This window comes from Notechis scutatus, unplaced genomic scaffold (genome assembly GCF_049901735.1).
Source record: "Notechis scutatus isolate UNSWTSFEM ecotype Mainland unplaced genomic scaffold, rNotScu1.2 NSCUSCF19, whole genome shotgun sequence".
Taxonomy (NCBI): domain Eukaryota; kingdom Metazoa; phylum Chordata; class Lepidosauria; order Squamata; family Elapidae; genus Notechis; species Notechis scutatus.
The window spans coordinates 47,358-67,838 of record NW_028263146.1 but is presented as its reverse complement, the minus strand read 5'-3'; the positions used below and the strand labels follow the sequence as shown (position 1 = coordinate 67,838).

At 42.1% G+C, this 20,481-nt stretch overlaps 1 pseudogene; it reads left to right on the top strand.

Moving 5' to 3' along the window:
* Positions 1-1,482: 1,482 nt before the first annotated feature.
* Positions 1,483-17,129, top strand: LOC148128579 (vomeronasal type-2 receptor 26-like; annotated as a pseudogene).
* The last annotated feature ends 3,352 nt before the right edge of the window (positions 17,130-20,481 follow it).

The window sequence follows — 20,481 nt, the reverse complement described above, 5'->3', positions numbered from 1 at the left end:
ATTTGATTTAAATGGAGACTGTAGACATCATTCCAGTTCTTCCATCATCGGAGTTCACAATCAATCTCAGTTTCAAAAGGCAGTTTTCCTGAATAAAAACCTTCTTCACACCTCTTCTTCTCGTCTAGTCCCCCCCTTTTTTCCTCCTTTAATCACTCTTTTCTCAAGTCGCCATTTAACTTCCAGAGTTAGAGGGTAAAAACGTAAATTAAGCCACTGCCACTTAATCTCCACACTCACCCCTTCCACTCTGGAATCTTTGCTTTTTAAGTTGTTTCTGACTCAGGTCCACAATAAATCTTTCAGCCATTTACCCGCTCCTTCCTCACACTGAAAAATGCACCGCCAATCTATAAGGAGCCGGGGGAGACATTCACTAGCAGGTGGATCGCTTCTAAGCTTGCAGTCCTTGCCGGCAGTTGCCACAAACCCACAGCTCGTTTGTTCCCACGTCGGCTTCCCCCTTCCGAGACAAGGCAGATTCTTTAGACCAGGTAGCTTCTTTTCACTAGGCAGCTTTTTCCTCTCCAGGCAGCTGAAAAATTTGTGATTTTTTTGTCTAGATCCTAGCGGATCGCTCGATCGCCTTACCCAACAAAGGGAAGCTGCTCAAGATGGGATTCCTGTTCCCTGGCGGGAGCCCCTCACTCTGAATCAGCTGGCTGCCTTTGTCCGAATCCTTATGCTGCTACTTTGTAGATCTCTAGGACCTAATCTATGTATTTTTGTTACTTTTGTTACTTCTACTCCTGTCTCTGAATTTAGTTACTGGTACTTTTCTCTCCTTCAGGCTCCCAGCGGAGTGACTATGCATCTGCCTTGGTCGCCATCTTTCTCCCAGTCATGCATTCATTCATTTCACAGTGGCCTTTCTGGCTAGGAAATTGCCCAACAGCTTTAATGAAGCCAAGTTCATTACTTTCAGCATGCTGGTCTTTTACAGTGTTTGGATCTCTTTCCTCCTTCCCTACCTGAGCACCAAAGGGAAGTCCATGGTAGCCATGGAGATCTTCTCCATCTTGGCCTCTGGGGCTGGTCTCCTGGCTTGCATCTTTCCCCCCAAATGTTATATTATCCTACTGAGGCCTGATCTGAATCAGAGAGAAAATATAATGAGGCATAAGAATGTCTGATTTATGTGGAAAGTAGTAACTTTTACTTTAAAACTTTTATTATATTGAACAAGTTAATAAAAGTGTGAAAAATAATAGGGAATCGTGGTTCCTCCATATTCTACATTGGTTAGACCACATCTGAATATTGCATACAGCCTCAGAGACAGACCAGAATGTAGTGGCAGAGTGTAAGATTCAGACAGGGACAGCATGCACTGAATGGTACCAACAAGTAGCTGATGTTCTGTACAGGAACATATGCACAGTGTAGGGACTGGACGTTCCCAAGCCCAGTTGTGATATTTCACACAAAGTTGTGGAGAACAACAGGGCTAAGATCCTCTGAGACTTCCAAATCAAGGCAGACATGCAGGTCCTTGCCAATGAACCAGATAAAGAAGTCGTAGAGAAGAAGACAGAGGTGGGGATAGATGCAGCCATGTCAAATTACAGCAATGTCAGAAAGAAGGAGGATGGGAAGCTGGAGAAATTCAAAGGCCTAAAGGAGGAAGTGGAGAAGATATGGAAAGGCAAAAGGGGTCCCAGTGATAGGGGTCTGTTATATTCTGAGCATGGGTGCAAGGAACAGAGACGAGGCTGTGAACAGTGAACTTCAACTCTTTATTAATGATCAGGAACAGAGCAAAAACCCTGGGCAGCAGCAGCTCTTTTATAGGGCTGGCTGCTGTCCCATTAACCAATGACTTACGTTAAAATGTTTAAATTGTACCCAATGAGAGACGTTCCGCTAATAGCCAATCAGGCTGCTCCGTAAGGACCAATCCCAGCTCTCTATCCACGGACCAATCAAAGTGCAGGATTACGAGCCAGCTTTTCTATCAAGGTTGTTAAACTTTATTAAAATACGTTTATGTTAGTTCATAACAGGTGTTTTGGGCTGTTGACTCTTAAACTGGTAGAGGGGCTCCAGCAGATCCCAGGAATAATAGCAGATGCCCAGAAGAGTGAAGTGCAAGGAACTGCTAAGATAACTGTGTCCGTCCTTGTCTTGCTTGATTCAGTGGTGACTGGGGAGGAGAGACCCCACCCTGGATCTTCTTTATGTGGGGTATCACAGGGGTCAATGCTGTCCCCTCTCCTGTTCCACATGTACATGAGACCCAGAGTAAGCTCATCCAATGTCATGAAGTGAGCTATCCTTGATATGTTGATGATACTCAATTGTACATCTTTTGTTCGGGTAAATTAAGCATCATTGTGCATGTCCTGTCCTCTTGGATGAAGGATGCCCTGGCCACCTCCTGGTTGGACTACTGCAATGCGTTCCATATGGAGCTGCCCTTGAAGAGTATCCAGAAACTTCAGCTGGTGTAAATTGCAGTCGCAAAAAAAGTTATGCATGTTTCTGATAGGGCACATTATCTCTCTGCTTGCTGAGCTGCATTGGTTGGTCTCATCACAACAGACTTCAGGACTGTATTATTATTGTATAAAGGTTTAAGCAATGATTGTCTTCTTTATTTACAGTTTTTAACTGGGCTGTTGTATGCTGCTCAGAATCCCTTTGCATGAGATGGGTAGCCATATAAATTTGATCAGTCAATCCTTTCCATTTCTTGTCTTGGGGGTATAACTAAACCAGGTATTCCATCTCGATATTGACATGATTGCTCACACTTCCTAGGGTACACCTGACTGCCACCATACACCATTAGCACCCATTCTATCTGAACATAGTATGACACAGGCCAAACTCCATCTTCTGCACAGGTGTTCACTTTCAGGTAGGTCAAAATCTCAATTCTCCAGTCTATCTGTTCTGTGGATTAGCCACAAGAGACACAAACATGTTTTTCACCACCTGATGTGCAAATGACATATATTGCTCAGTGGGTAGGACAATTGCTTTTCCCTGAAATCATCAGAAGAACAGTAATTCTTAATGTCTCCCCTGGAGATTTCAACCCACAAAAATCTCCCAAGGTAAAACTTGCTTTGAAAAATATGCCCTGCTGGAGGACCTCACCTGGTCTTCCAGAGAGCTAACTCTGAGCTTTGGTGTGACTCAGCTGCCCTTTGTGTCAAAGCCAAAACACAGGTAAGAGAAGGCATGATTGATACAATGCTCGTTTATGGTTGATTAGTCTTGTGATTTCATTATTAAAATAAATAATAACATACAACACATAGTCTACTTTCAGAATAGGCCAGATAGGAACAAATAAAGAGATAAAATACAAATGTGTTAATGCAAAAGGACTTCAGATAAATTTGCCTTGAGGCCATCCAGCTGGCAAGGCAGCCATAACTGTGTAAACTTGCAGAGGTTTCAAATACTCCCTGCAATTCTGCTTCCCACAAACCTTGACGTCTGGTCTAACAGGGAAGGTGACAAGCATGATTGGGATGCCTCTCCTGCTGCTGCTTCTGCTCTTCTGGCTCCTGCCTGAAATGACTGCTAACAATCAATGGAAATATTACATGTCTGGTGATCTGGTTATTGGTGGGAATTTACCCCTGGCAGGTCTTCTCCTCTCCAGTATACAATATTTTCAAGATGAACGATCACTTCATATTTATAAATTCTCGTAAGATTCACCTGAATGAAAAAATATAGATGATTGTTTTCTTTCTTTTGGATTGAGAAACTCCTTTTAGAAATACTTTTCTAGTGATGTTTGCAAAGATCCTTGTATACAACTTTGTGTAGATCGGATTTCTGTCCTTTCCTCAATAAATAGCCAAATTCATGAAATAGGCTAGAATTCCCAGTCTTTGCAGAACTCTTCCTCTGGATGATTATACACCATATGAAAGCGGGGAGGGAAAACACCTTGGAGACTTTGCTGGCCTAGTAAAGATGTTCACTTATGTTGATTTGGACATAAAATCATGGTCTAAAACCCCCCAGAAAGCTCAGTCCTTTTCCAATGTGGGGTACTGCCAAAATCCCTGAGTTTGAGAATCAACATTTCTCATGAATAATGGCCTTCACTCCATCTGTGCTGTGACCCCCACTGGAGTCTTTGGGTCAGCAATGGTGACCAGACCTGAAGAAGCTGCTCCAAGAGAGACTCAAATTGATTAGGGTGGAAGAGAAGCAATTGGGGAGGATTCCAATCATGGAAGCAAACTGAAGAAGGGAGGTTTTATTCTGAAAAGGCAACTGGGATTATTATTTTTTGAGGAAAAAACAAGATGTATCACAAATTGGGAGTGATCAACCAGGCTGAAAGTTTGCCTACTAGTAAAGAAGAAAAAGAAAAAGAACTAAAACACATCAAGGAATCCCCCAGAACTTGTGGCTATCCTAGCTGGGCCTTCATCAAATCCAAAAAATGACCCAGCATGACCTCCTCTGCTACAGACAAGGGAGAGAATAACAACCAAGAATACATTAAGGCAGAAACTTAAGGATAAAAAACAAAATGAGCAACATGGTATATGCAACACAATGCAGTGAGCCATGTGCAGATCTGTTCATTGGGGAAACAAAACAGCCACTTCAACAGCACATGGCACAACATAGGAGATCTAAGCCATCAGGACCAGATTCAGTGGCCCATCTGCATTTGAAAGATAAGGGCCACTCTTTTGAGGACAGCAAGGTCTACCTTTTGGATAGAGAGGACCATTGGTTTGAAAGAGGGATCAAAGAGGCCATCTATCTTAGAACTGAGCAACCCATCCTCAACAGAGGGGGAGGGATAAGACAATGTCTATCCCCCAATTTGTGATGCAGTCATTTTGGCTGTTCCAAGAAAACTCCACACTTCTGACTCAGGTGACCCTGAGTTCACAAGTAAACACCCAAGTATCCACAATGGTACCCACAGAGCATTAAAACCAGTTGACTTCAAGGAAAACACAACCTTTCCATTCTCCCTCCCACCAACTAATCTCAACTGTCAGTAGCTGTCCTTCCATCTCCGTACACATACATCCAATACAATTGATGAAACGTCCAAGGTGAAACATTTTGTTTTTTTTCTCAAAAATCAGTCCAGTTGCCTTTCCAAAATAAAAGCCACTTTTGATTCAACTATGACCTGGATGATTGAAAATCTTCATGGACATATGAAGAAGGAAGGGATGGTAGAATCGTATAAAATTGTTCATGATATGGAGATAGGGCCTTTCTCCTCTCTCACTAATCCTAATAATGAAACTTGGGACTTGCTGTTGAAAACTAACCCAAAAAAATATGACAAGGCAAAGTCCACCTGCAGGCAGGATTTCTTTGCAAGGTCCCCCTCTGTTTTTTCTCACTATAGGCTTATACCCAAAAACTTCCAACAGTTCCTGGCCTTAATGTTTGCAGTTAAAGAAGTCAACAAGGATCTGTTTCTCCTCCCCAACATCACCCTTGGCTTCCACATCCAAAACAATTACCAAAAGGAGTTGCGGATTTCTTTGATCAGCCTCTCCCTTCTCTCCACACGAGGCCGAATGGTTCCAGGTTATAAATGTTACATGAAGGACCCTCTACTCTCTGTCATTGGATGTGATGACCCCAAATCCTCAAGGCTGATGGCTTCCATCTTCAGCATCTTCAAGATCCCACAGGTAAGCACTGGATACAATATGGAACACACAAAGAACAGAAACACACACAGAAGCTAAGGATGAAAGCAAAGGTATTATGAGCGGACACACATCAGAATTATTTGATTTTGACCATCCATCCTACAGTTGAGTTGATTTCTGTATTTTTTATGTGAAGATACATCTTTATATAACCAGAAAGCAATATTGATATAATTCTGAAAGAGGAATTACTTCCTGACATTCATAGAAGTTTATCACCTTTCTGCACCTTTCAGTGGAGTTTATTCTCTGCGTGGATGTTTTGTTCCTTTGACTTATGATCTATCACAGCCAGGCAAAATAGGTAACCGATGTCTCTTCCTTAGAAGGGAGGAAGATGAAGCTTTCCACTCACAATGAGTAAATCTGACTGGTGGGGCAAGAAATCACACAATGGGGGCCCTTAAAGTCACCATTAAAGTGTACATTGTGTCAGGATTGTTAGGGATACATACCCTAGCAGAACGTGCAACGGCAGTCTAGCAGGCAGGCAGATATGTGTGAGATAAAACGTTGTAGTAGCTTACACTCAGTAAGACAGATACACTGTGCAAGTTAAATAGTTTTTATTTCAGCAAGAGTTATAGCATAGTCAAAACAGTCCATGTCATACACTAAGTTCAGTCAGTCCGGGGGTTATTCAGTTTGCAAAGTCCAGTGTAGAAAAAGAGGTCATTAAACTTACAATCAATCAGTCCAGTGATATATCTCTTTTGCAGTCAGAGATATGAAGAAAAATCAAACCCCTTTTCTTCTTTCAACAAACACGCAGTTATCACCATCAATTCATCATTGTCAGCATTCCAGTATAAGCCAGGGAAACAGTGAGCTCTCTTGCTCCCTCTTATGGTGATTTTACAACCGCACCCAAAAACTTGGTTTACAGTTTAAAGTGATACATACACTTAAACTCACTAACATAGTTTATATATATTATTTTTACCCAAACTAAGTTAGGTAAACAATGTTATCCCTAACATGGGTTCTGACCAATTCCATAATAAAATTAGCAGTCTCAAGCCATTTAGAAAGTAAAATCCAGTGGTTTATTAGGAGCGCCATGTTGGCTCTACCTATGGGAAGCCAGCTCTAACTTCACTCAATTTGCACCTTGGCTCTGACCCTCTTTCCCCTCCCCCCAAAGTGTGTTACCAGTCACATTATCCAACGAAGCAATTTTGCGGGTCGTATAAGTCACTCCCTCCAGCCATTGTGGGTCTCCGTGGAGATGGCCTTGACTTTGGCTGGCAAGGCTGTGTCCTGTTTTGACTGAGGTGCGAATTCCTTGGTGCAGCTGCAAGGCCCATCCCCCGACCTATGGAAACTCGGGAGCAGGTCAGGGAAGCTTTGCAAGTCAACACTTTATCTCTAAAAGAGGATTTTCTTTTTCTCCAGCTTGGTGTTGGATTTGAGTTCACTCAGGGAGAGAGAAGAGTTTATCCTTCGTTCTTCCGGATCAATCCCAAGGAATTTGCTCAGTATGTGGGTTTAGTCCAGCTGCTCCTGTATTTCCAGTGGAACTGGGTTGGGCTGGTGGCCCCTGAAAATGATGATGGAGAACTTTTCACCTCATCTCTGGTGCCAATGCTCAAGGAGAAGGAGATCTGCCTGGCCTTCACTCAAATGATAACACTTGATTTTCGTACTGCTTCAGATTCAAAAGTAAACCATATTTTCAACACTTGGTCTAAAGGGGAAGTGATTATTCTGTTTGGAGACTCCCATACTGTTTCAAATGTACAGGCAGTTGTGTATGCTTATGGCATACTTAGAAAAGCATCATTTCTGAAAGTTTGGATCTTTACATCCAATTGGAAACTTAATGTGCTGAAATCTCAATATCTATTGAAAATGTTAAAGCCCCTCCATGGGGCTTTGAATTTTAGGCACCACACTAGGGATGTCTCAGAATTCAGCCATTTTCTCCTGTCTTTAGACCCTTTGAACCCACAAGAAGATGTCTTTCTCCCACTATGGTGGGAACGGGTCTTTGACTGCAACATCCACAAGCCTGGAAAGACCCCTCCAAAGGGGAAAAAACCATGTACAGGAAAGGAGAATGTACAGAATCTGCCATCCTATCTGTTTGAAACAAGCATGACTGGAGAAAGCTACAATATCTACAATGCCATTTATGCTCTGGCACACGCATTACATGCAATGCATGGATCCAGAGGGCGACAAGCCATGCTGAGACTTGGAGAGAGGATCTCAAATGTCCAGTCCTGGCAGGTAATCTCTGGGTGTCAGATCTGCCACCTCACTTCTTCTTTTGTGTTACTTGAGTGCCAGCCTGCCATAGATGCTGGAGTGGAGGGAAGCTTTTTGGGAAGGGGAATGGAGCACCTCTGATGTACTTTGGGCCAGCAGGAGAAAACATCTGAAGGACAACCAGCCAGAGAGAAAAGTGCAGCTCTTTTCCAAGAACTGCCAAAAACTTCCCTTTTGATTATAATTGGGCATGAGGGGCCAATGGGAGGACAAGCCTGGGAAAAAGAGGGAGCTTATGAGGGAATTGACATGGGATTCTCAAACTTGGCTTTGCCTTACTGTACTTCCTTTGACTTTGGCAAAACTATACCTTGCCCTGAAAAATGAAGTCAAAGGACTGTTTCTGCCTTCTTAGTTGATGTGATGATTATCCGACAACAGGTGCAGATGGCTGAGGAGAGCGAGGACTCAGATGAGGGGCCAGGACCATTAGGAAGTGGACTGCTGCCTTCAGAGATTGTGGGCGCTGGCAGGAGCAATGAGGAGGTTCCCGAGGAGCCTGTGCCAAGTGCACGCATGAATGCAGGGTTGCTCGCAGGAAAGAGCAGCTACAACAGCACGGGCGACTCGGGAATAAGGCTGCAAGGTAATGGCCCCTCCTTCAAGAAGATAAAAGGCAGCTGTGCAGAGAACATTATTTGTAGGAAGCAAAGACGTTTTGAAACTCAGCCTTGTGGACATTACAGTTGGTATTTTAAGACTGTTGTACTGATAAGAAACTATTTCTTATCTGTTGTTTTTTGGCAGCGTTGCAAAAATTTGGCAAGGCTCTTTCTTGTCAGAGCTGATTAGTTGGAAGCAGCCTTTTATCTGTGAAGAAATAGAATTCTTAGCTGAACCAATCAAAGGTTGTGCTGCTGCCTTTGTCTTGTGTTTGCTCTCTTGGAACTAGGTTGGGTCAGGACAGTTCAAGTCAAGACAGATCTTATTCAGGCCACAGATCTTTAGAGAGGAAGCTCCCTGTCAGTCTCAAGATATCTTCTACATCTTTTCTGCATCTTCTCTGCTGCTATGCTCACTGCTTTCTTTCGGCTGTCATTAGCAACGGGGGGAGGGGGAACTTGGAGGGGAAGAGAGCTGGAGGTGTCACATTCTTGTGCTGTGGGTAGAAAGAGGAGGGGGTGTATAAATTCTTGTCTTTAACTTTCTATTTCCTTGCTAGCTTTCTTTCCCTTTGTGCAGCTGCGAAGTTTTATCAAAATATGTCAAGGTCAACGGACAGAGGCCTCATCACCACCTGAAGATGCCCACATGATCATATTCAGAACTTTTAATTGGAAGAGTCATTTGGACTTTGGGGGGTGGGAACAATTCCATTCCTTTGTATGTGTGACCTGCGCGCCAAATCCTTTAGATTCAGAATTCAATCTGTAGCTTCCACTTTGATTTCCAGTAAAAGGAGAACTTTGCTCTAATTCATGGAGTCTGAGTATTTCTTTCTTGGATCTCGAAGGGAGCACACACTGACACTCCCCATGTCAATTTCTTGAGTTAAATATCTTTATGGCATCATATCCCTGCATCAAATCTGCATAAAACCAGTGTCAGGGTTCTAGAGATTGCCCTAATTAAATCATGAGCCTCGAGCCAAGCTTCAAAAGGATCCAAAAGATTTATTAGGAGCAACATGTTGGCATTGACCATTATGAAGCCCATTCTGCCAGGGATGGGATTCAAATTTTTTAACAACTGGTTCTGTGGGCATGGCTTAGGTGCTTTTAACCAAAGATCCATATACAAATACCCGCGAAAACCTCAGAAAACAAATATGTATGTATGTATGTATGTATGTATGTATGTATGTATGTATGTTGTGGCTCCGGGTCTGGATTCTGCTCCTGTGGCTGATATGAGTTCAAGTGAGGAGGACATGGCAGAAAAATATGAGCCGGCATGGCTCAGTGATTTGAATAGTAACCAGGATGAGGAGAAGGATGTAACAAAGGAAGACAGACCTGAAGTATTAGAATTGTCAGGACCTTTGACCTCCTCTGGTTCTTTATCTGATCAGCAGCCGGGAATGGCTGACAGGGAAGGCATGAGAGAATCTTCTAGTGGAGATGAGAATTTGGAAAACTTGTGGTTAAACGTAAGGAACAGAAGGAGACTAAGGAGACAAATCCAGTTAGAAAGAAGGAGGAGAGCAAGCCAATAATTAGGGAAATTAGCACGTTGCCTAAGGGAATAAAAGGACACAGCTGGGCTGGTAGAATTCACCAGAAGCAAAGTGACTAATTGAGTGTGAAGACGTTACAGCAGAAACTCTGAGGCTTGAGATTTATTGCCACGACAGGTTTGCCGGACAGAGTAAAGATTTATGCTGTGGATTGGGATTTATGCCAGCCGTTATCTTGTGGGACTTTGTTTTGGTTTGAATTACTCTGAAACGGCTGCTTTTTGTTTTGCTCGCTTGAATTTGAAGGGGAGTCATAACATATATATATATTTGATTTTAGTCATTTAAATCCAATAGCCAAAAATCCAAAAATCACCAACTAATCCAAATAATCCAAAACTGTTTCTTCTTTTTTCCACTTTCTCTTCCTGGGGTTCTATTATTTTGTTGCAAAGTTTCAGTTAGAATGTATCTTTTAGGAATGTTGTTAAGGTTTCACTATAAGTTCCTTTTAGTTCCAGGCAGTCTCCTCCATTTTTCCTTTCCTGCTTTTAAAGGTTTTTGAGTATCCAAAAGTCTTTATTATCCCTTGGACATTTTGTCTTGTGTTTGCTTTCTTGGAACTAGGTTGGGTCAGGACAGTTCAGGTCAAGACAGATCTTATTCAGGCCACAGATCTTTAGAGAGGAAGCTCCCCATGTCAATTTCTTGAGTTAAATATCTTTATGGCATCATATCCCTGCATCAAATCTGCATAAAACCAGTGTTGGGGTTCCAGAGATTGCCCTAATTAAATCATGAGCCTTGAGCCAAGCTTCAAAAGGATCCAAAAGATTTATTAGGAGCAACATGTTGGCATTGACCCATATGAAGCCCACTCTGCCAGGGATGGGATTCAAATTTTTTAACAACCAGTTCTGTGGGCATGGCTTAGGTGCTTTTAATATATATATATATATGGCATACAGCTTTGTTCGGGTATTTTCCCACGTTATTGTAGTTGTGCTTTTAAAGTTGTACTTTAAAAGCACAACTTCACAACTACAATAACGTGGGAAAATACCCAAACAAACCTGAATGCCATACATGTAATACCCATAAAACTTAAGAAAACATATATATGTATGTATGTATGTATGTATGTATGTATGTATGTATGTTGTGGCTCCGGGTTTGGATTCTGCTCCTGTGGCAGATATGAGTTCAAGTGATGAGGATATGGCAGCAAAATATGAGCCGGCATTGCTTAGTGATTTGGATAGTAACCAGGATGAGGAGATGGATGTAACAAGGGAAGATAGACCTGAATTAATAGAGTTGTCAGGACCTTCAACCTCCTCTGGTTCTTTATCTGTTCAGCAGCCGGGAATGGCTGACAGGGAAGTCATGAGAGAGTTTTCCAGTGGAGATGAAAATTTGGAGAACTTATGGCTAGACGTCAGAAACAGAAGGAGGCTGAGACGACAAACTCAGTTAGAAAGGAAGTGTCGAGCTAGTAATTAATTAGGGAAATTAGCATGCTCCATAAGTGAATAAAAGGACACGGCTGGGCTGGTGGAATTTGCCAGAAGCAAAGTGACTAATTGGGAGTGAAGACATGCAGCAAACTCTCTGAGGCTTGTGATTTACTGCCACGCCAGGATTGCCGGACAGAGTGTGGATTTATTGCTGTGTATTGGAATTTACTCCAGCCGTTCTCTTGTGAGGGTTTGTTTTAGATTTGAATTAATTCTGAAACGGCTGCTTTTGTTTTGCTCACCTGCAATTAAAGGGAGACATGACATATATATATATATATATATATATATATATATATATATATATATATATATATATTATATATATATGCAGCAAACTCTCTGAGGCTTGTGATTTACTGCCACGCCAGGATTGCCGGACAGAGTGTGGATTTATTGCTGTGTAGTGGAATTTACTCCAGCCGTTCTCTTGTGAGGGTTTGTTTTAGATTTGAATTAATTCTGAAACGGCTGCTTTTTGTTTATATATATATATATATAATCTTAGTCATTTAAACCCAGTAGCCAAAAATCCAAAAATCACCAAGTAATCCAAATAATCCAAAAGTGTTTCTTCTTGCTTCTTTTTTCCACTTTCTCTTCCTGGGGTTCTATTATTTTGTTGCAAAGTTTCAGTTAGAATGTATCTTTTAGGAATCTTGTTAAGGTTTCACTATAAGTTCCTTTTAGTTCCAGGCAGTCTCCTCCATTTTTACCAGATCCTGCCCTTTTATGCTTTCCGTTTCTCTCCTTTCCTGCTTTTAAAGTTTTTTGAGTATCAAAAAGTCTTTATTACCCCTTTGACATTTTATTTTCAGCTTAAATGCCTATTGATGTCAAAGTGGATTTTTGTCAATTTCTTACTTAAATCTCTTAGCTGTCAGTATAAGGAAGGGAAGAAAAAAAAGCCAAATCCTTTCCCTTCCCTCTCTCCTTTGCTGCCTCAAAGTCTTCTTTGGGAACAATGTTATTTTTTACAGTTCAAATTCCAGGGTAACTTAAGTTGTTTTTTTTTCAGTTGAACTCAGTCAACCAAAACTATCTCTTCTTATCTCCCTCCTGCACATTCTTTTCCGGTCGAGTTCTTCTTTGAGGTGGCCATTTCTGACCACCGCTGCAATTGCCTTTGGGAAAGGGAGTAATGGCCAGCTGAGGAGGAGAGATGCGGCTCTCCTCGACCCTGCTGGTGGTCTCCCCCTCTTCACCACCTCTACGGGATGGCTTAGCCCCAAATCCAGCCAGCTTGGGGCACTCCGGTGGCGAGCACGGATCGAAACCGTGCATGATCGTGGATTTTGGTTTGTGCGAAGAAGCTCAAACTGGAAGTCCATGCTTACTTAGATTGTTACATGTGTATGAATTAAAATATCATTTTCTCCTCTTTTCTGAAATGCATAAATATAATAAGTTCATCCTTTTTTCTGCAGGCGTACCTCCCATTATTTCTGGAGAAAATTCCTCCAAGGTGCATCTTAAAGACAAATTAAGTAGTGAGCCTTGATTATTTGTTCGGGTCCTGCATTTTGGTCCCACAACAATTTCTAAATGAGTTATCAGTTGCTCTTTCATTCTAGTTTCTATTTTTTTTTTTTTGGCCAGGAAGGCAGCATAACCACCTTTCCTTGGCAGCTTTCACTTTTAAGGATTGGGAATTCTGGTCCATTTTCCAGGGTTTAACTCCCCTTTACCCAACACTTCACCCTATAGCGTCCTCTCCCTTCCAGCCTTGATTCTTGTGTTATAACCATACAATTTTCCATTTGACTGAGTTGCTTCTCCATCACACATTCCTTGGGAGGAAAGAATTTCTTGTGGCCAGATTTCTATAACTGGTCTGCATCTTAGGAAGGCTCATAAGGCTGAAAGGCTCAGCTCCACTTTGCTCAGCCGTGGCAGTTTCAGAGCCCCCTTGCTCACTCCACCAAATACCCCTCCTTCTTTTAATTCTCCACCTCAATGTCCTTCCACTCTTACACCCATCTCCTGTGCCCCTCAGTGCTTCCTCACTGTGGGTTTGGTTTTCATGGTTTTGTAAGTTGCAAAAACTAGGTACCTGATGAATTAGAAAGATTAGGGGTGACATGATGGCTGTCTTCCAACATCTGAGGGGCTGTCACAGAGAAGAAGGGGTTGACTTCTAATCAAAAGCACTTTAGGGCAGGACAAGAAGTAAGAGATGAAAGATTAAGAGAGAATTAAAGAAACGTTTTCTGACATTCTTAATTAGAAACAAAGAAACTGTCAACTCTGAAGCTGGCCTGTCTGAGGCCATTTTGAAACTTTTATGCTGACACATCGAAGGAGAGCGACAGGGAGGGGAGAATGGAGATAATTGGGCTGTTGTAACCGAAACAAAATACTTTCTCTTGGGAACCAAGGACATTCCTGCAGGTGCTCGGAAGGAGGGGACAGGAGTTACCCAGCAACTGGACAGTAACATGATTGGACCATGTGACTAATTGTTTTGGGAAAGTGAAAAACATTTACTTTTAATTAGGTGGAAACTTCAGGAATAGTCAGAGTCGGTTTTCACCAGCCTGTGCCAATATGATATATCCAAAAAAATTGTTCTTTGAGGAAATTGCCTTCCTTGGAGTTTTGTTTGCTGTGGGTGTGTTACTTGGAACCCTGACAGAAACAGAAAATGGACAGCAGAAAAAAACCTAATGGTCCATCAGGTCTGCCCTTTGAGTTTATCTTTTTTATTTCTCTTTAATTTATTTTTTATTATTCTTTACAAATTATTTTTATTTCATTTTAATTTGTTGTTGGATGACGGATATGTGTTTATCTCAAGCCTGTTTAAACTCAGATATTGATGATTGACCCACATCTTACACTGGGAGTTGGTTCCAAGCTTCCTCTACTCTTTCTGTGAAGGAATCCTTTCTAACATTATTTCTGAACATCCCTCCTGTCATTTTGAGGCCATGTCCCCCATGCTCCTCATTCTTGCTTAGGATCGAAAATAATGCCTTCTAGAACCCTATTCATACCCTTCATCTATTCAAAGGTTTTAATCATGTCATTGTCCCCCTTTCCCTTCTGTCCTCCAGTTGTCCATATTCAGGAAAATCTCCTAAGACGGTGACCAGCCCAGAATGATAGCAGCCATTATGTCTCATTTGGGGCCTTCAGCCAATGACTCCAATTTCTGAAGATCTCTTTTCTTTCAGCTTCTTCCCTATTTGAGGAATGTCCAGTTCAACAACAGTGCTGGTGATGAAATCTCCTTCTCAGAAAATGGACTGGGATCTGCTGGTTATGATCTTCTGAACTGGGTTTTCCTCCCCAATTTATCGTTTGTCCCTGTGAAAGTTGGACAAATAGATCCTGGGGCTCCCCCAGGCCAGGATTTCACCATCATCTCCAATGCAATTGTCTGGTCAAGAAAGGTGAGCTGGAAGGTCAAATAAATTCAGCAAAAGACTCATTCTCTTCTGGGGATTCAAAACTTCCTCCTTACTGGAAAACAGGTCACTGAATCAGAAATTTGGCAAACATCTGTTTAGAAAAACATGGTTTGCATGTAAAATATTTGATGTTCTGCTTGAAATCCAGGATGCATTTAGAGCAGCCAACAGCTGTTTCCATAGACGATTCCCTTTCAATTAGATTCCCATGACTGTTTGTTTTAGGAAAGCTGTAGCTCAATTCCCAAGTCTTCTTTTATGAGCCAAGTCCCAGTTCCAATCTCTAGAATCTATCGGTGGTGTGGAGTGTCACTGGCTTTAATCCACCTATAGCATTTCCTGGGTTCCAATAGACCCTTTGTAAACATGTTGACAATGGAAACAAAAATGTACAAATGAATACATGGAACATGTTAATTGCTTAGGCCACCTATAGCATTTCTCTTTTCTCTTCTAGAAGGTGCCCGGTGCCAGGCAGGAGAGAGGAAGAGAGTTCCAGAAGGCAAGGAAGTTTGCTGCTACCAATGTGCCCCTTGTCCAGAAGGGACTATTTCTAATCAGACAGGTAGAGCACACTTTCAGTGTAGATCTTCCAAGATGAAGGAAACCATTCAGTAGAAACAACTATGAAGTTTTTTTAATGGATTTGACATTTTTCAAAATATTCATCCTTTGCAGCAGAATCTTGGAGTTGATGGATCTAAATTATCCTCCTAGCCACCATTCCTGCTCCACAGCAATTTAATGCAGGATAGTTTCAGGGCAGAATTCATGGGTTCCCTTTCTAGATTTTCTAGTCCTTCTCTTGCAACCCATCAAGAAAACCAGCAATCAAACTTTCCATGAAGGAGTGGGTTGTTGAGGGTCAAGTTTTAATTTTTATTATTTAAGACGAGCATCTTCTGTCAGCACATTAGTCTCCCAAGAGGTTGATAGACCTTTTGGAGAAAGGGGAGATCCACCTAACTTTGTCTTCCTGCCCTTCCCTATAGAAGCAAATAGTCAGAATGAGTCAATCCAAAATCCAAAGTAGAGAATTTGTTTGTCCCAAAGGTGCTTTTTCAAGAGGAAATGGGACTTTCTGGTTTTTCTTTAAACTTCTTGGATGAGAATTGAAGTCTTCAGAAAAAACCAGAAATTCTAATTGCCTCTTGAAAAATCACCTTCAATATTGAATAAATCAATATTGAAGGATGATTTGCCCCTTTTTTATATACCACCAAATGTAAAGTGACTTTATTTCAGATGCAGCTTCCTGTGATCCCTGCCCAGAAGACCAGTATCCCAACAAGGACAAGGTCCAATGCATTGCCAAGAAGCTCCACTTTCTCTCTTATCAAGACACCCTGGGATATGCTTTAGTTTCTCTCACTCTTTCTCTCTCCATGATCACATTGGGAGTCCTGGCAGTTTTCCTTAAACATCGTGACACACCAATCGTCAAGGCCAATAACAGAGATCTTACCTACCTCCTCCTGGTCTCCCTCCTGCTTTGCTTCCTCTCCTCCTTCCTCTTCATTGGTCGACCCAGGAAGCTCACCTGTCTCTTCCGACAAACTGCCTTTGCCATTCTCTTTTCTCTTGCAGTTTCCTCTGTCTTGGCAAAAACTGTCATGGTGGTTCTGGCCTTCATGGCCACCGAGCCAGGGAACAGGTCAAGGAAACTCTTAGGAAAATCACTGACAAATTCCATTGTCATAGTATGTCCCCTGATCCAAGCCGTTCTTTGTGTCACCTGGCTGGTAACCTCCCTCCATTTCCCAACTTGGACTTCCACTCCTTGACTGGTGAGATCATTTCTGAATGTCAGGAAGGCTCAGCTTCAATGTTTTATGCTGTCCTCACCTACCTGAGTTTCCTGGCCCTCATCAGTTTCACCGTGGCCTTTCTAGCTAGGAAATTGCCTGACAGTTTTAATGGAGCCAAGTTTATTACTTTCAGCATGCTGGTCTTTTGCAGTGTTTGGATCACCTTCCTCCCCAGTTACCTGAGCACCAAAGGGAAGTCCATGGTGGCTGTGGAGATCTTCTCCATCTTGGCCTCTGGGGCTGGTCTCTTGGCTTGCATCTTTCTCCCCAAATGCTACATTATCCTACTGAGGCCTGATCTGAATCAGAGAGAAAATATAATGAGGTATAAGAATGTCTGATTTATGTGGAAAGTAGTAAATTTTACTTTACAACTTTTATGATATTGAATAAGTTAACAACACCAATCTAAATTCCTTTTTCTGGGAGGGGGATAAAATTCAATATGGACATATCCAAGTCCTTGTTTTTGTGTAGAAAAAATCAAAGCACATATTTAGAATTGTAGAGAGCATCCTGGGCAGCAGCACATGTGAAAAGAATCTCTCTCTCTTCATGAATCACAAGCTCAACATGAGCCAACATGAGCAGCTTGTTGCTGATATTCTTTGTCTGATGCAGGTGAAAAATGCACAGAGTCTGTGCTGAATCAGCAGGCATGAAGTGTGAAAAATAAGCGGGAATCATGGTTCCTCCATATTCTACATTGGTTAGACCACATCTGAATACTGCATTCAGCCTCAGAGACAGACCAGAATGTAGTGGCAAAGTGTAAGATTCAGGCAGGGACAGCATGCACTGAATGGTACCAACAGGTAGCTGATGTTCTGTACAGGAATATATGCACAGTGTATGGACTGGACCTTCCAAAGCTCAGTTGTCATCTTTCACACAAAGTTGTGGAGAATAACAGGGCTATGATCCTCTGTGACTTCCAGATAAAGGCAGACATGCAGGTCCTTGCCAATGAACCAGATAAAGAGGTCATAGAGAAGAAGACAGAGGTGGGGATAGATTCAGCCATGTCAAATAACAGCAACAGGAATAATAGCAGATAGCCAGAAGAGTGAAGTGGCAGGAACTACTAAGTGTCATGCCCCTGGTGGAGACTGACTCTGAAGGAGAGGAGAGGGAGTGGAAGTATGGCCCTGGAGTTTGTGGAGGAGGCTGGGGAAGGGTAGAGGCTGGCTGAGTAATCAGAGGAGGCCCATCCCCTATCCATTCTAGGGCATGCAGGGAGGAGAGGAAAGGGAGAGGCATGGTCTACCAGGAGGAGAGGACCTTGGTCTTTTCATAGGCTGCAGCTGTGACAACAGAATAAGAGGACGGACATGCGTATGGGTGAGTGCTGGAAACAAAGCATGGAAATATCTCTAGTTTATGGTTCCTCTCTGAGTTTGGCGTCCTTCCCAGTGTGTGTTATCTATGGACGTCCTCCAGCCCTTATCTTGCCTGCTTTTTGTTGCTTTTTTCTTTCTTCTTGTAACTGTGTGGGAGTTTTTTGTCTTCCGTCAAAGATATTCAGAGCTTGGAAGCAAAATGAAGGAATAAAAGGGGCTTCACCTGTTTTCTGTGACTGTGTTTGTTTTGTATCCCACCCTGGGTCATCACACTAAGATACTGTGTCCGTCCTCGTCTTATTTGACTCAATGGTGAGTGGGCAGGAGAGACCCCACCCTGGACCTTCTTTATGTGAGGTACCACAGGGGTCAGTGCTGTCCCTTCTCCTATTCCACATCTACACAAGACCCCAGAGTAAGCTCATCCATTGTCAGGAGGTGAGAGAAATCAAAATTATTCCATTAAAGAACAGAGCAAATGTAACTCCATGTATAGCTTCTGTGTAATCTAAAAAACTATAACAAGATATTAAGTAAGACATTGTGTAAGAATGTTATCTGTAAGGAAATAACAAGGTTATAAATGTCTTAGCACATTCTGGTCAGAAAGCTGTTTGGCCGGTCAAAGAAGATAGTTCGAAGGTCGAGAAATCAGTTGTCATACTAAAATAATAATGCTGACAATAGTTGGATGTAGCAACTGCTAAGGGGAAGGAGATTACTGGAAATGAATAACTACTGGGATGGAATGCTGGGAAGAGGAAGATTGGCCACCAATCAACCAATAAAAATAAGGGGCATTAATGGGCTGGAGTTTTGAAACCTTATTTAACCATCATGTATCCCAATGTAAAATGTCTCCTGTGTGTCTACCCACATGAGAGTACGAGTCCAGCCTTGGCAAACATTTCAATAAAAAAGGTCTTATATTGTTCCTGTTGATTTCAACCTGAGAAGTTGATTTTTTCACATGAGATGAGGTATCCTTGATATGCTGATGATACTCAATTGTACAACTTTGCTTCTGGTAAATTAAGCAGCACTCTATATGTACTGTCCTGCTGGACACCCTGGTAACCTCCTTCTTGGACTATTACTATTGGGCTGTCCTTGAAGGGTAGCCAGAAACTTCAGCTGCTACAAATTGAAGCAGCAACAAAAGTTATGCATGTTTCTGGTAGGGCACATTATCGCTCTTCTTGCTAGTTGCATTGATTGGTCTCATCACAGCAGAGTTGGGGACCCTCTTATTATTTTATAAAGGTTTTAAGCAATGATTGCCTTCTTAATTTACAATTTACAAAATGGGGAGGTGATAAGCAACCTGGGGAAGCCAAGGAAAATCATCAAAACCATAAAAAAGTGAAAGTTAGAATATTTTGGATATGTGGCCTTCCAGTTAGGCTCCCTCGAGGAGGGACTGAATCCACGACCATCCGCAGTTTCAGTTTGTGCTCGCCGCTGGAGGGCCACGATCTACCTGATTTGGGGTTGAAGCCACCCCATAGAGGTGGCGGAGAAAGGGGAGAATGCCAGCTGAGTTGAGGGGAGCCACATTCCCCCTCCTTGGCGAGGCATAAAACTCCTCTCCGAAGGCGGATGCAGAGATGGCCAAAATGGCCCAAAGAGCCCAAAAGGGACAAAAGAGGAAGATCTTACCGGGCAAGATCATGCAGAAGCAGAGAGAAGAAGAGGACAGCTTGGGTGACTGGGTTAAACAGGATTAACATCTGAATATAAGGAGCCCTGGAGCTAAAATACTTAAGAACTCTTAGGAAAATATTTTTAAAGCTGCAGTACAGAAGAGAAGGAAACAAAATATCTGAAAAAAGGGGGTGAAATTTGGACATACTAAAGAGTGCCACCTGATGCTGAAATAAACTAATGTGAACTTTTAAAAGACTTTTAAAGAAAAATAAAGAAAAAAATGTTGCTACAATCAAATAGAGCCCCTGGAAGGTGAAAGTGCAGTTTGGAACTTTGTAACAAAGAAAGAAGCAAGAAAAAAGTGTTCTGGAATTGTTTGATGATTTTGGAAACTTTGAACATTGGATTATTCCTGGATACAATTGAAATTTATTCTGGGAAGCAATCTTATAGAATTTGGTTGTCTAAAAGTACTGGGAAGTGTTGAAAGATGGCAGAACTTTACTTGGAACTGAAAATGGTACTAAAAATATGAAGGAACAATTGCAAGTGAAAGGAGAATTGTTTGGCTTTGTTCTGCAATCTCTGGAAATGGCGGTCTTGGGCTATGAGGATCAGCAAAAAGCTGATATATGCACACGGTTGCAGAGGCTGACAACTCCAAGATTCTTGACAGAGTTTGGATCATCAACAAGGTCTTGGCTAT